Source organism: Neopsephotus bourkii, unplaced genomic scaffold (genome assembly GCF_033783945.1).
Source record: "Neopsephotus bourkii isolate Nb327-2 ecotype Australia unplaced genomic scaffold, CSIRO-AGI_Nbou_v1 NB_1634, whole genome shotgun sequence".
In the NCBI taxonomy this organism is placed as follows: Eukaryota; Metazoa; Chordata; class Aves; order Psittaciformes; family Psittacidae; genus Neopsephotus; species Neopsephotus bourkii.
Genome location: NW_026902109.1, coordinates 3,492,582 through 3,507,054, shown reverse-complemented (window position 1 = coordinate 3,507,054; position 14,473 = coordinate 3,492,582). Strand labels below are relative to the sequence as shown.

Sequence of the window (14,473 nt, the reverse complement as noted above, 5' to 3'; positions counted from 1 at the left end):
GTGGGTGAGTGCCTGGCAGCTTGGGGGAAGCAGCTCAGCACGATGCCACTCACCACAGCAGCATCCAGCTTCCCCAAGCCAATTTCCTGGGGCAAGCAGTAATGCAAGCATGCACGCTGAACGGCCCCATCCCTAGGCACTTTCCAACGCGGAGCCCTCTCAGGGCAGGCATGGGGAGGGGCTTGTCTGACACCTGCGAGGTTTCCTTCACACTTCCCCTTCCTCTCATTTTCAGCTGGGATTGCTTTTCATGTTCTAACACATGTCCGGCCTTGACCTATGCTGGCAGGTGGGCAGATCTGGATCCATCAACAGTGCTGGGGGTGTACAGGATGGTGCCAGCACAGCCCTCGGCCAGCCAGGCTGCTCCCGTGGGCACTGCAGCCAGGGAATCTGTGCACTTGCTCTGATGGACTGAGGTACTACTGTCTGAAGGAATAAGATTCCTAATACAATGCCTTGCCAGGCTAAAAATACTCCTTCCAGTAAAAATGCTGGCTCCTGCTACCGGCGTTGTCTCGTGGCTGGCATTTCCAGGTATGATAGGACACAGATCTTTCACGATATGAGGTCAGTTGAAATACCAGTTGTTGGCAAACTTATTTCCTGCTGAGAAACGATGAGGTCAGCTTTTGGCTTTGGCACCTCATTTAGCATTTGCAGGGAACTCCAAGGGAGCAAATGTCTCAGCCAGGATTCCCACGGAAAAGACAGGCATGGAAAACATGTGCATGGACAAGTGAGGCAGAGAATATTGCTGGGGAGGTGAAAGCCAGTGTCAACACAGATTAGGGTTTTCTTCCTACCCTTGGGCTTTGCTACTCCAGCTGCAGAATGAAGATAACATCACCTAGCCATAGAAAGGCGAGGGGTTTAATGCAACGGTGGCTAACCCAGAGTTTCTAAGCCCTTAACACAGGTTTCTGAGCAGCCCGTGGAGCATTTTGGGTCTAGTGTGGGAGAGTCAGTCTTAGCGATGCAATGGGACACACAGGTCCCTCCCTCTCTGTCCCAAGATCTTTATTCTGCTAGCCCAGCAGAGAAGAGTGGTAAATAAAATAAGGAAAGCTGGCAGTGCAGTGCAGAACTGAGCCTGGCCTCCTGAACACAGTCCCTGAAGCAGCAAAATTCACGCTGCCATGGCAGGAACTGGGAAGCCTGGGAAGGATCCCCAGGCCAAGCAACATCCAAAGTTCATCCTAGCCTGGCAGGGCTCCCAGCTTCCAAGCTGGGGCTGAGCAGGAGCATTCCTACTCACCCCTCCCCCAAAAAATACCCAGAGTAACCCACATCTTCTTCTTTTAGTCTTATCCGCCCAGTGGAACTTCTAGTAACAGCCCACAGCTTCACTTCACCCCAGCAAAAGATATGCAAGGCACAAGCAAGATCTGTCCTGCTCTGGAATAATTTGAACCCTTGGAAAGATGCTGATTTAGAGAGAGGCAGGCTTCCTGTTTTGCTCATCCCCATCCCAGACAGAAAGTGCTTTTGCCAAGTACATCTTCAAATCCCTGCCAGTAACCTGCAGTCATGGAATACGTGAGGCCGGAAAAAAAGAGCCACCACCCAAAACCCAACAAAATTCAATTTTGAAGACCCAGCTAGTGTTATAGCTTTTCAGCCATGAGAGCAGGTGAACCAATAATAAAATGAGCTGCCCAGGAGGAAATGAATATTGGGTTTTGTTCCAAACAGATGAGTTCAGCTAGAGTCTGAAAAAGGGGGGAAATAATAATAATAATAATAATAAAAAGAGTAGGAATTGTTCTGTGACAAACGTATTTTGACAATCCAGCTGAAAGGGCTGACAGAGTTATGAGCGAGGGGGAGGAATTACTGATTGCTGAGTGTCATCTCACTTGTTTTTCTTGATTCAGCCTGGCCTTGCTAACAATGTGTGTCACTGCCCAGTGCTGGGAACATCCTTTGCTGAATGACACCCAGTGCTCCCCAAGGCAAAGCCCAGCTTCCTCCTGCAATATACCTGCCAACAGCACCAGCACCAGGGGTGCTGCAGGGGGTATCCGCCAGATGGACCAGATCCGGGAAGGGCATGGAGTGGAAGGGCTAGGGTCTCCAGCCATGTGTCCTAGTGCATTTCTATTTGTGACAAGACTCAAATTGCATCTGGTCTTCCAGCTGGCTGAAGCCATCCAGTGCTTGAGAATGATGCTCTGTGATGCATCTTCGGTGGTGTTGACTACTCCTGGTCTCTGTTGTCAGGGAAATGAAGTGTGGTTTTCCAGCGCTATGGAAGCAAATGAATAAGAATCTTGCAGCTCAATCCAGCATGCTTTGTGTTACGTCCTACATGACCAAGTGAAGTTAAGGGAAAAAGCAGTTCCCCATAAATGCTGTTCTCAATTTTTTTTATCCTCACATGCTGAAATGGAGCTTGAGGTCCCCATTTACAACCACAAACCTTTCTTTGGTAAAGGGAAGAAGCGTAGGAGAATGGTGGCTGCTTGATTTTGGGCTCATCACATGACAATAGGAACTGCTCTGGAGGGGTGGCTGGCACAAAGCCTCCTGCTATCTTTACCAAGAAGGTGGGTGAAAATTTACTGGGCAGCAAACAAGATCATCGCGATATCTGGAAAAACACCATAACAGTTAACCAAAGCTGGGGCTTCCTTATGGTGTGGAAGTGTGTGCCCATTGCCTGCACCTGCAGGCATATCCACCATGTTCACTATTGCTAACACTAGCCTTCTGGGTGAGTCACCAAGGATGGTGCTACGTGTTGCTGGTTGGTGTAGAGACATCGCTTCCCACCCCCAAACCAGGGCAGTGTGTGTTTAACAGGAGTAGGTTTGATGGACTGGAGCTGTTCTCGCTGATGCTAAATTAACACCGTGCTTACATTGACCTACATCCAAAGTCCCGAAGTACAAGGCTTTGGAGGCTGCCAGAGTCTGACAACTCTTTCTGTGAGTAACAGGGCCAAAGGTGCCTGGTTTTGAATGGAGTTTATGTTTCTGCAGCGGATGGGTGTTGGTGAGGAACCTCTAATGTTTACTACAGGCTGCGTTCCCTGGCTAAAAGTTATGTCTGGATTTGGGACCTTGGGGATTTTAAATATCCTTCCTTGGTCTGAGCTGTGCAGCTCAGGAAGCAGCTCATGCAATGACCAATCCTCCCATGGCATCTAGTACCTAGGAAAACGTGAATGGAGACAAGCTGTAAGAGCTCATTAGTTTTAATTAGCAGAAAAGCACCTCCCTTTGGAGCAAGACTTGGTGCCAACATGGGCAAACGTGGTGACATTTTGTGGCATTCAGAGAGGTTCCCTCTGGTTAAAGGATACGTGTCAAAGGCTGCATCAAGCCAGGCTGTGACCACACTCTGGAAGAAGGATGCTTCCTGTGACTCGTTATGAGTCAGTTTGAGTCACCTGCCTCCACTTGCTGCTGCTAATTTACTACCCACAATAATTGAGAAGTTTGGATTATCAGCTGCTTATTCTTCTCCCCCTAGAAGCCAATGTGAAAAACATCCAGAGTGGGGGTTCTGTGGCAGGGTTGGGTCTTACAGTGGCTTTCTCCCTGGCTCCCCACTCTTTGCTAGGACTATTATTGATGCTGGTGAGAGGAGGACTTGAGATCTTCATCCACCTTCCTGGTGTTTGTTTCCCCAGCCTGATTCCACAGCTTTTCAGACAAACACATTTATGCCTTGCTTCCTACTGAGTGACATCTTTCAGGACATGTTTTCTGAGGGTCGGAGCAGAGAGCAACCTCCCAGAGAACAGCATGATGCTTCTGAGATAAATAAAGTGCTTGGAAAAAACCCTCCTGTGGGAGGGATGACAAGGGCAACATGAATTTCTCTCAAGGCCTGGGGGATGGCTCAGTGTTTCCAGGAACAACTGCCTTGCGTTTGCACTGACAACCATTAAAATCGTGAGATGAAGTTCAACAAATTGAAGGTCAGGTTGTCCAGGATGGGAAGAGCTCCAGAAATTTGCAGTGATATATTTATACTTTTGAGCATTTGTCCATGACTGCCTCTTGCAGATCTTACCCAGTTGGCTTAATGTCTGTGCCCCGGCCGGCCTTGGAAGAAAGAAACCCATCCACTCAGGTTGTTTTGGATAACTGGGAGCAAAATAAACAAGCCTGGACATTTTCAGCTGTCTTTCTTGCTCCATTCTTCACTATGAGAAAGACATTGAGGTGCTGGAGCAGGTCCAGAGAAGGGCAACAAAGCTGGTGAAGGGCCTGGAGCACAAGTCTTGTTGAGGAGTGGCTGAGGGAACTGGGGTTGTTTAGTCTGGAGAAGAGAAGGATCGGGGGGACCTTATTACTGTCTACAACTGCCTGAAAGGAGGTTGCAGTGAGCTGGGGATCTGTCTCTTCTCCCAAGTAACAAGCGATGGGACAAGAGGTAACAGCCTCAAGCTGCACCAGGGGTGGTTTAGACTGGATATTAGGAACAATTTCTTTACCGAAGGGTTGTCAAGTACTGAAACAGGCTGGCCAGGACAGTGGTGGAATCACCATCCCTGGAAGGATTTAAAAGAGTGTAGATGTGATGCTTAAGGACACAGTTTACTGGTGGATTTGGCATTGCTAGGTTAAGGGTTGGACTTGATGATCTTAAAAGTCCTTTCCAACCCGAATGATTCTATGATTCTGCTCCCACTACCCTGCTTTGTGCTTTTACTCATCAGCCAGATGCAGAGAAGGAGGAAAAATGAAAGCAGGAGTCCTGTTTGCTCACCTGATGGAGGTTATATGTTAAAAGTCTCATCATTTCTCTCTCTGCTGGTAGACAGTGTCTGCTCACAATAATACTAAAGCTGTCCAAGCTTCTAAACAGCAGCATTTTGCTCTAGCTCTATGTTATGAGCATCCTAAAAAGGAGCCCAGCTACCCCGCTGGGCACCTGGCTCCCCAGCGGCTGCTGGAGACGAGCACTGACATCCAGCTACATCCTTTAGTTACCCCGGAGGATAAATGGAAGTGGTGCTGCTAGGTTTAATAACCCCTCATGCCCACCAGCCGCTTCACAGGATGCAGACCTTGTTAACATGCAAAATAATGTAAAGATGCAGGTGGGGTTCTGGCTGGTTAACTAGGAGATGCTTCAGTGAGAATTATCCAATTAAATCTCCATCTCTCCCTGGCTTTCATGTTTTTTTTACACACAACCCCCCCTCCATTGTAGCGGCATTATCAACCAAAGCAATAGACACAAGTTCTAATCAAGTGTTGTCCACATTAAGCAATCACCGCAGGCACTGGGTACGCCTGCATGTCCCTGCAGTGCTGGGTTGGGTCTCCAGGGCACCAAGCTGGGGCTGTTGGGAGGTAAGGAAGGTGAACCAAAACCTAAATATATACACTGCATACACCACATAGTCTCAGGAGGGGCTGACCAGTGCATTTGTTTCTGACAGCACAGCTCCCCTTTTATTCAGCCCATCCTTTCTCCTTTGCCACAAACAAGTGCCTGAGCATAGCACAAGTAGGTGCTGCTGCTCTCCTTAAGCGCAGATGCTAAACCCTGCTCTGCAGAAAAAACAGTAACAAAAAAAGCCCAATACCTTTCCATACCTTTCCAGTCCTGCCTTGCAGCAAGAGTCATGGCTGGCACAGCACCAGTATATGGCCTTAGCCTGTCCCTGATGAGGGTCATCCCTGTGGAGCTCTGCCCCATGCGCCCGGCCGGGTGCAGGAGCTGGTGGGGTTGCACTGCCTGGTTGTTGCTTGACTTCTGTGTCACCCCTTGGCCCCAAGTATTTCTGATATCTGCTTTTCTTGGCAACTACTGTTCTTCAAGCGTTTCCACTGTATTTTTATTGTGGACTTTCTGGTGAAAGAAGAGCAAAAGAAATAAGAGCAATAGCAGCAGTTACCAGAGCCCTTGGAGCTAAAATACTACCTGTTTGCCTGCAAAACACAGATCTCAGATGTGAAGCTGTGAAGTTTTAACAAGCTATTTCCGTTCCCACCCATCCGCTGGAGTGTCTGGCTATGTATCTGGACAGCTCAGCATGGTGGTGGGTTAGCAAGTCCTGCAAGAGTAGGCTTGGTGGCATAGAGCCAGGGGCTGATGTGATGCTCACAGGACAGAGCTCTAGGTGCAGGGGGGTCTGTATCTCTGGGTCCCTGTGATAGCACTTGGTGGGGTACAGATGCAGCTCACTGATGTATCCATGGAAAGGCGGTTAAGCAGAATAAGCATCCACCATTCCTCTCACCCTTTGTAGTCCCCTGCCAGGAGCTGGGATTGCTGCTGGAGGTTTTTCCATGGAGGCAAGACTGGTAGCCAGATGGAATGGGGTTTCTGCAGGCTCCATCTCCCACTCCCTGCTCTGCCTGGCTGCCCCATGAGAGCAGCCCATGCCATGGCATTTCCTCCTCCCCTGTCCTTGACAGCAAATCCCTCACCGCAGGAAATGTAAGAGTGTCTAAAATAGAGCTTGGTGCCTAGGGGGACCCTCTATCATCTCAGCTTGCCTCCCCTGGCGCCGCCTGGGTCCTGCTGGGCACTGAGCACTGCTGGTGAAAGCAGCAGTAAATGAAATCTCATCAGCCTCCCCAGCCAAGGCGATAATTTGTTTCGGAGAGGCCATCTGACACCCAGCAAGAGCCTGGTCAGGGTGCCCAGCAGGGGAGCTGGGGCCCACAGAGGTGGAGATTGCAGTCATGCTGGGGACTTTTCTCTCCATGCCACCTGCTGAGCCCTCCTGGGGAGGTCTGCACCCCTTCATTCTGCCAGGAGGGGCTGAGCCCTGATGGACGCTATCAGGCCACACCAAACCATGACAAGGCAGCCCAGCACTGATGCATCCCAGTCTTTGAATCACCTCTCCCCTCTGCTCTGTGAGCTTTTGCCCCCTGAGGAGAAATCTGCAGCAGAGAGAAGGAATCTCCCTTGCCCAAGAGCCAGAGCAGGCTGAGCAATGCTGAGATCCTTTTCTATCCCTGGGATAAGAAGGTACTTCAGGCTGAACACCCCAGCACTCCATACCCACCATGCGTTATAGGAAATGGACTATCTGTACTCAGCGAGTCCTGGCATGGACCCGTGTTCCAACCACCAGGTCATACTACCCAAATCCCAGCAAGCAGCCTTGGACAACTCTCAGTTGTGCAGGGGAAAATGGAGGTGACCAACAGAAATGCTGGTTCCCATCCAAGCTTAGCCCCCACCTGACTTCTTTATCCCATGCAGAAACCCAGCATGTCATGAGGATGAGGCATTTGAGTTGTAAGGAGCAACAGGCTTACCCAGACAGATAACAAAACCAGGCTCAGGAGGTATGTTGAAGTAGGATTGCCTCTGATGGCTGGGCAGGCAGGAAGATGGGGCTTTTGGAGCAGGTAGCTCATTCTGAGTAATTCTGAGCTTTATTTGGCCATGATGGAGTATGAACACCACTGGGTGCAGAGCTAGGTTTTGCCTTCTGACAGGAAAAAAAATTAAAGGGAACCGACCAAATCAAAGGGCTGGGGACTGGAAGGAGAAAGCAGGATTCAGAAGTACATCAGGCACCTTCAGCGTATGTTTTTTTTCCCCCACCTGCTTGAATGTGGGATGGGAAGAAGACTTCTTCCCCCACTCAGACCTTTGCTTCTCTGATGCACCCTTTGAAACCATCCTTCCAAGGAGAGCAAGGGCTTGAAGAAAAAGCTGCGCTATCTTATAAGAGTTTGCTTGGTAGCTCAGAGCCATGCTGGGGCTGCTGGCAAGTGCTGCTGAGCCATGCAGCTCCTCAGACCACCTTCTTTTTGGAGGCAATCCCACATCAAGCCCTGGCCAGCAGGCAGAGATCATCCTCAGCTGTCCTGCGAGAAGCTCGGACACTCTCCTGCTGCAGGACTGTCTGTCTGAGCAATTCAGTGGCCATCCATCTTGGAAGACGAAGGGGTCTTATGCCAAGGAGCTCACTGCAGACTGCAAGTGGAACAGTGAGTGTGTTGGCAGCCCTGTGCCATCAGCCCCTCTTGCTTTGGTACCCCAGACTGTCAGGTGCTGAGACCACCTGGGTTTTTCCCAGCAGGTTGACTTTGCACAGGAGCTGATGATAGGAACCCCCCGGGGTGCAGAAAGGTGGTGCTTGCCATCCAAGAACAGATTTGTCCTTGCTTTTAGAAGACAGTGACCCATATCTCCCAGGTCTGTTGGGCACATACACAACCTCCCAAAGGTATGAGCATATACCCTAAATCAAAGATAAATTTTGGTGTACTTTTTGAATAGCAAATGAGGAGATATTTGCTAGATGTAAGGCAAGGGGGGAGGTCTGCCATACAGCATTTACATTATACACAGGTGTTTACCTTGCTTCAAGGCTCCTCATTTCTTTATCCTGGTCAGGTAAGCACTGGAAATGTCACCTTCCCACGCCTGTAATTAAACCTGGTGACTTTTGTTCTGGCATGAGAATACATGTGTGCATGTACACACTCCCAGACACGGCTTCTTTCCTCTTTAAAAACTACCCCAAAACTTCATTTTTTGCTCTATATCAGCAATGCAGATGTACATCATGTAGCTGGATATTGCCATGGCAACGGAGTTTGTCCTCCTGCCCCCCAACCCCCTCCCACAGACGAAGAAAGGGAAAAAAAATTAAAAATAAGCAATTTTAATAATGTCACAAAAAGCAGACAAGGATATAAAAATCCATTAAGAGCTGGAGTGGTCCTCGCAATGGGAAGTGCTCCAACTCCTTCCCTTTCTGTCGCTCGCTCTCTCTTCAACCCCCTGAAAGGTAACCTTTAAAACACACTCAGCAGTGTGGTACTTAAACCTCTGGCATTTACCTTCATTTCACTCTGGCTTTTATTTCTTTCGAGGGGAGGAGGGCTTTTATGTTATAAGAGGACAAGTTGTTTTTTTCCTTCCCCCTCGGCTTGATTATTTTCCCCTCCTGTGCATGTGTTTTCTTTTTTTCCTCTTGTTTTATGGTCACCACCAACCACACACACAGCCCCAGACTGCCCAGACTCCAGTGCCCGTCGCAGTAGTTGGAGTAGGAAGGGGGAGCCAGCCTAGCATCCAAATCCTCCCCAGACAACCCAAACTAGCATTTTAACATCCTAAATGCAGGATAAAGGAAAGATGGGTGATGTTGGAGAGGGAATGGTGGCCTGGGGTCCCCAAGGGACTGCAGAGGGTGACCAATGCCAAGAAGGCTGTGCTCCACAGATAGATGCTCAAGCTGCAGCAGCTTTTGGGGGGCTTTTCCTTTTTACAGAAGCATGCTTGCATCCCTTAAAGTCCTCCATAAAAAGAAAAATCTGCAACCTCTCCTTAATATTCTTCTCCTCAGCACCTCTGCCCACAAAGTAGTCCTTCCTAACAAGGTACCTGCCAAATGCACATCCTCAATGTGATCTCAGAGAAACACCACTTCTCTTGCTTCTCTCATCCATTTGTAAGAAAAAGCTCAGTGCTTGGATGGGACACTGAACCACTTACACTGCGCTGCATCGCAATCAGGGCTTTGCTTCAGGCTCCCCCTTGAAGCCTCCCATTTTTTGGCCCATTAAGACCTGTTAAAAGCTAGACCCAGGAAGTCGTCCAGCAGTGAATGCTTTGCAATGACTTCATTACAGCCCTGTGAATCACGGTGCAGGCTTTTATGGCTGTTACTGTAGGATATCTACATGTGCCAGTCACACCAGATCATGATTTTATCACAGGCTGCTTACTACATTTGCTCCTTCTTCACTTCTCCACAGTTGAAGACCCTGCTTCAGGAATCGTGTGATTACCTCCGCATCTTGTATTTTCTAGGCTGGAAGGAGGTTTGAAAGCATGACCTAATTGTGTCCAGACACCTGCAGGCAAAGAAAGAGTTCAAACTATAAAAAAAAAAGAAAACTTGCCCATTTTTCCAAAGCCATTCATTAATTTCAAGCGTGACCCAGGAACAGAGACATGAATTATTATTTCTTTCTAACCCAGCAGCAGCTGTGATCCCAGGCTGTCCCTGTGCAATAGCAGGAAAGCTGAGCAGTCCCAGCTCCCAGATAGATACCCCAAATACCTGGGGAAGGTTCCCCCACCCCACAGCTGCACATGGGGGGCAGGAGCATCCTGAGGATACCCAAAAGTTTCTTACCCTTCCCAGTCTCCCCTCTGCATCAGAGTTACGGCCTGGGAACTTCTTTCTTGCAGCCCAGACATAGAGATGTGGTGAAGGACAATGCCATCAGTAAAAAGACACGGGTGTGTATTTGATGGGTCCTGATAGAGTCCCTTTTTGTTTGGTCCCCATCTGCCTGTATCTTCTGACATAGCTACAGCAACAGTGGCAGTGCTCAGGTGAGGCAGATTTTTGAGTTTATATTAGGTATAGCAGATTATTTTTAATAATACTTAAAAATTATTATTAAAATGGGCTCTGAGGAGCCCAGGTAGCTGATGCTCCTGTCTCTTACATGTCAGGCCTCCTAGGAAGTTAAGTGGGGCTTAGCAAGTAGGTCTACAGCAGCAGGAAGAGTTTGCTGGGGTACCCTGACTGGTGTCAGCCATGCAGTTAGCAAGAGAGGCTCAGACTGTGTGCATCCTAGAAAAAACAGGACCAGGAGAACATGCAGAGCAAGGCTGGTGTCTCTACATCACCACCTCTGAATACTTTCAGGCAATGCCTGTACCATCCAGACTTCACTAACACAATCACACCAGTTCCTGCAGACGGCCAACACTGCAAGTACCACCGAGAATATGCTTTACATCCCAGAGACAAATTTGTTCTTTTAACTCATTCATTCACTTCTACTCCGCAAGCTACACAACAGATTTGCAAAACAGCTTTCAACTCTTTTGGGGTTTTTTTTCCTCCCAGATTTTCTGAGAGCAGGTTCTTATGCTCTTTGGCCTGCAAGTCTTTTCTGAACTGGCATGGTCAGATAACTCCAGCAGGAGTAAGCAGTGGTGCCTTCCTGCTTCTGCAGCTGGCAGCCTCATGGAGCAACCCCAAAACTTACAGCTCTGTGGACCACCATAAAGCATAAAGTCTCCTGAACTCATACTGAATAGTCATTCTACAGGTTTTCAGTGTAAACTGGACCTGAAGGAACCAAACATTTGAGTCAATGAGCAAAGGCTTTTTTTTTTTTCCTTTTTTTCCCTTTTTTTTCCTTTTTTTTCCTAATGGGTAGAAAGGGTTGTGGGGGTTTTGGGGATTTTTGTTTTTAGAGGAGTGATGCTCCAGGCTGGTAAAGACCAAGTCTTCATCTCTTCATGGCTCTGAATCAAAATAAGTAATCATAAAATAATCTGTGCATTAGTCCAGTGCTCTGACCAGCTTCAGGTACCAGCTGGTTTCCAGACTGCTGCTCTCTCTGGCTCAGGCCCAAAGATATATGGCAAACAATCAGCACTACAAATGGTCATAAAGAAAACAGGGCTTGCTAGCTAATTGCAACAGACTAGAACACCCAGAAACTAGTAAAATACAAAATAATGCAGATCAGCCATCTCACAGCTGCTATGTGGTGGACTTTTCTGCAGCTTTGCGTGTTGGAGAGGGCAAACAAACCCCTTGGTAAATGAGATTTCCTTGGGAATCTTGGACTTGAACCAAATTAGATGCCTTCAAAACCCTTCAGAGCAAAGATCATGGTCCCAATCCATCCCCTAACTAGGCAGGCAAGAGCAGGAGAGACAAGCTGAAGTTTATGGGTTGAATCAGAGAGCAGTGCCACAAGGCAGTTGTGAGTGGAAGAAAAGAGAGAAACCACCAGTGATATTCTTCTCAGCAAAAGTGCCCAGGACAGCCAGGTGACCTAGATGACAGATAACCCCACTTGGTCAGTCTTCCTAATCCCTCAACCAAGGGAACAGGATTTCAGCTGGATTTAGATGGCACAACTGCTGACCCTCTGGACAAGGAAGGAACTTGATCTAAAGAAAGGACACAAAAAGTAGAAAAGCATGACATTACCTGAAGATTTAATCTGAGTATGATGGGATGGGGCTCTGGTGGCACTGAAAAACAAAAAAGTAACAAGAAGAAAACTTTGATTCTTCAGTATATACAGAGATGAAATTTGGGCCTTCTGGTCTTACCCACTGATTGCATTTCACTTCCAGGAACAGCTATGTGGCAGTACAAAGTACAGAGGATGCAGAGTGCACATTTTTCAGCCGTCCAGCAATTTTCTCATTTATCGGCAAGGCTCTCTTTAGATTGAGCCATGACAGTCAGGCAGAAGGCTGGGATCTATAGGAATTCAATCCAAGGGAAAAACCAGAAATGGCTTCCTTCCATTGTGCATGGCCCAGCTGAGAATCTCTCATATGTTATGGATGTGTCATTTCAAAACACTCTGGTACGTGTCTAGCAGTGCCATCAAGATGAACTTGAGTATACAGCAGCTCCTTAGTTCTGAGCATTTGCATTTCCAGAGAACCCACTCATCACATTCCCTAGCTCCTCAGAGGATATATAATACATGGCTGCATTTTAAATCCAAGAAAAGACATGGCAGAAACATAAGAGGCTCTGAGACGCTTGAGTAATAGAAACCAACAGAGACAAGGAGAAATTGATGGGTCAGGGACTGGCAGTTTCAGAAAGCAGCTGAATAAGAGGGCCATAATAGAGCACAGACATAACTAATGGTCCTGAGAAGGTATTTCCCTTTCTAACAGCATGAAAACACATAGGAGTGGAAGCTTTATTTAAATTTAAATGGTAAAAGATGCCTTCTTTTGTGGGGAGTGGTGGTGTGTGGTTTACTGCTGGAATTCACTGCCTTGGGATGCAGTGCCCCATGACACTGTCTTGCTCTAGCCTTAATGGCTTCATGTGTGGACCTCTTACCAGCCCTAGCACAACTGCACCTGCCTTGCGAACTCCTAGAATTGCACAGATATTAATGCAAAGGTTAACAAAGGAGACACTGGGAGGATGATGGGAAGAGAAGGAGCAGACAAGTTTTTAAAATGCACACAGCCTTCTGGTGAAGCATCTTTCCAGTGTATAACCAGAGCCTCCCTCTGGGAGGTCTGCTTGGAAGAGTCTTTCCTGCTTAGAAGTAATGGTGAAGGGTGCCTGAGCAAGACAGCTGCAAAGGAGCTCACCTAAAAATATCAAAATTGGCAAATATCTCTGAACAGTGACTTCTGCCAATAAATACATTCAAATTAGCCAAAAGGAATAAGAACTGGCATAGCTACCGTTATGCAAACTGGTATTCAGATAAGGCCTTCCCTGCTGGGACTTGCAGTTCAAACTTCAACGAGATACTTATGTCAGCAAGTGTTCCCATTGGCCAGTTTTTTCTACCCCCTTTGATCAATGGCTTCTCCCCCTAAACAGTGTGCTGCTGGAGATCCCCACTGGTCCCCGCCCTGGAGTTCCCCACCACCTCCCTGAGCCAGTTTTAGATCTGTCTTTTCTGGTGTTGCAGGCAAACTTCTAATGCAGTGCTAACATCTTGTTTTCCCTCCTCCAAATCTGCCAAAGCCAGATTTCAAGTGAAAGCACAGGTGTTTTACTGCAGAAGGTGTCAGGCAGGGTGACAAGGCACTGTGAGAAGTGTTCTTGCAGGTGCTACTAGTGTCATGTCAATACCTTACAATTTCTTTTTATCATTGCTAATATTTAATTTCACCCACTTTTAGGAGCTGTTAGCATCCTGGAAATCCTCAGCCATGTGTTGGAAACCCAGAGTCACACCAGAAATAGCAGAGAGCTGTGATAGCTGCTAGGAGGCAGAGGACCTTTACAGAGAAGACCAAAGTATGGATCACCCTGTTGTCAAGAGGGAAAGGATCACAAAGCAGACAACAAAAGCATGTTGACTGCATAACACAGTCTACCTATTTGCACACTTTACTCCACAGGGGACAGATTTAAGGGTCAGAGTGCTTTTCCTTCAGAAGGAGAAGCAAAGTCTGTTACTATTGTTGTCATTATATTAGCATCAGTGGCACAGGCTTTTAACCCTCCACCTGAGGAAGTAGAAGATACCTATGGTACCAACTAAGATTTAATAAACAGAAAATCATTTCTAACAGCTTAAACTACTTATTAGACACAGGAAATCTACTTCTGCCTATTCCCTGGATGCTAAAACTTAGCACAAGACAGCAATGAAACATAAGCTCTGCATGAGGCCACATAACTGGTGATGCTGAATCTGAAGGTACACTTTGGCTGTGTCGTGGTTTAACCAATGCCAGGCAGCTTGTTCACCCACTCTCCCCCCTTTCTTGCCCTCCCCTATTCTCGGAGGGATGGAGAGGAGAATCAAAAAGAATGCAACTCCCACGGGTTGAGATAAGAACAGTTTAGTAACTAAGGTATAACACAAATCACTACTGCTACCACCAATAATAGTAATGATAAAGGAAATAACAAGGGAAGAGAATACAACACCTCATCACCAGGCGACCGATAACTTGCCCCCCCAGCCCGACCAAGCACCGACCAATACCTCCTCCAACCCTGCAGTCCACCCTCCCTTCCGGGTAACTCCCAGTTACATCCAGGGCATGACGT

The 14,473-nt window shown here is 47.7% G+C and overlaps 1 long non-coding RNA gene across 1 annotated transcript; it reads right to left on the bottom strand.

Annotated features, from left to right (window-relative positions):
* Positions 1 to 2,369: 2,369 nt before the first annotated feature.
* On the bottom strand, positions 2,370 to 8,169 carry LOC133223254 (uncharacterized). Its single transcript, XR_009728503.1, has 3 exons — positions 7,991 to 8,169; positions 5,559 to 5,810; positions 2,370 to 2,593 (listed from the first exon to the last, which is right to left on the bottom strand). It is a non-coding gene; the product is annotated as an uncharacterized LOC133223254 (long non-coding RNA).
* Between the last annotated feature and the right edge of the window lie 6,304 nt (positions 8,170 to 14,473).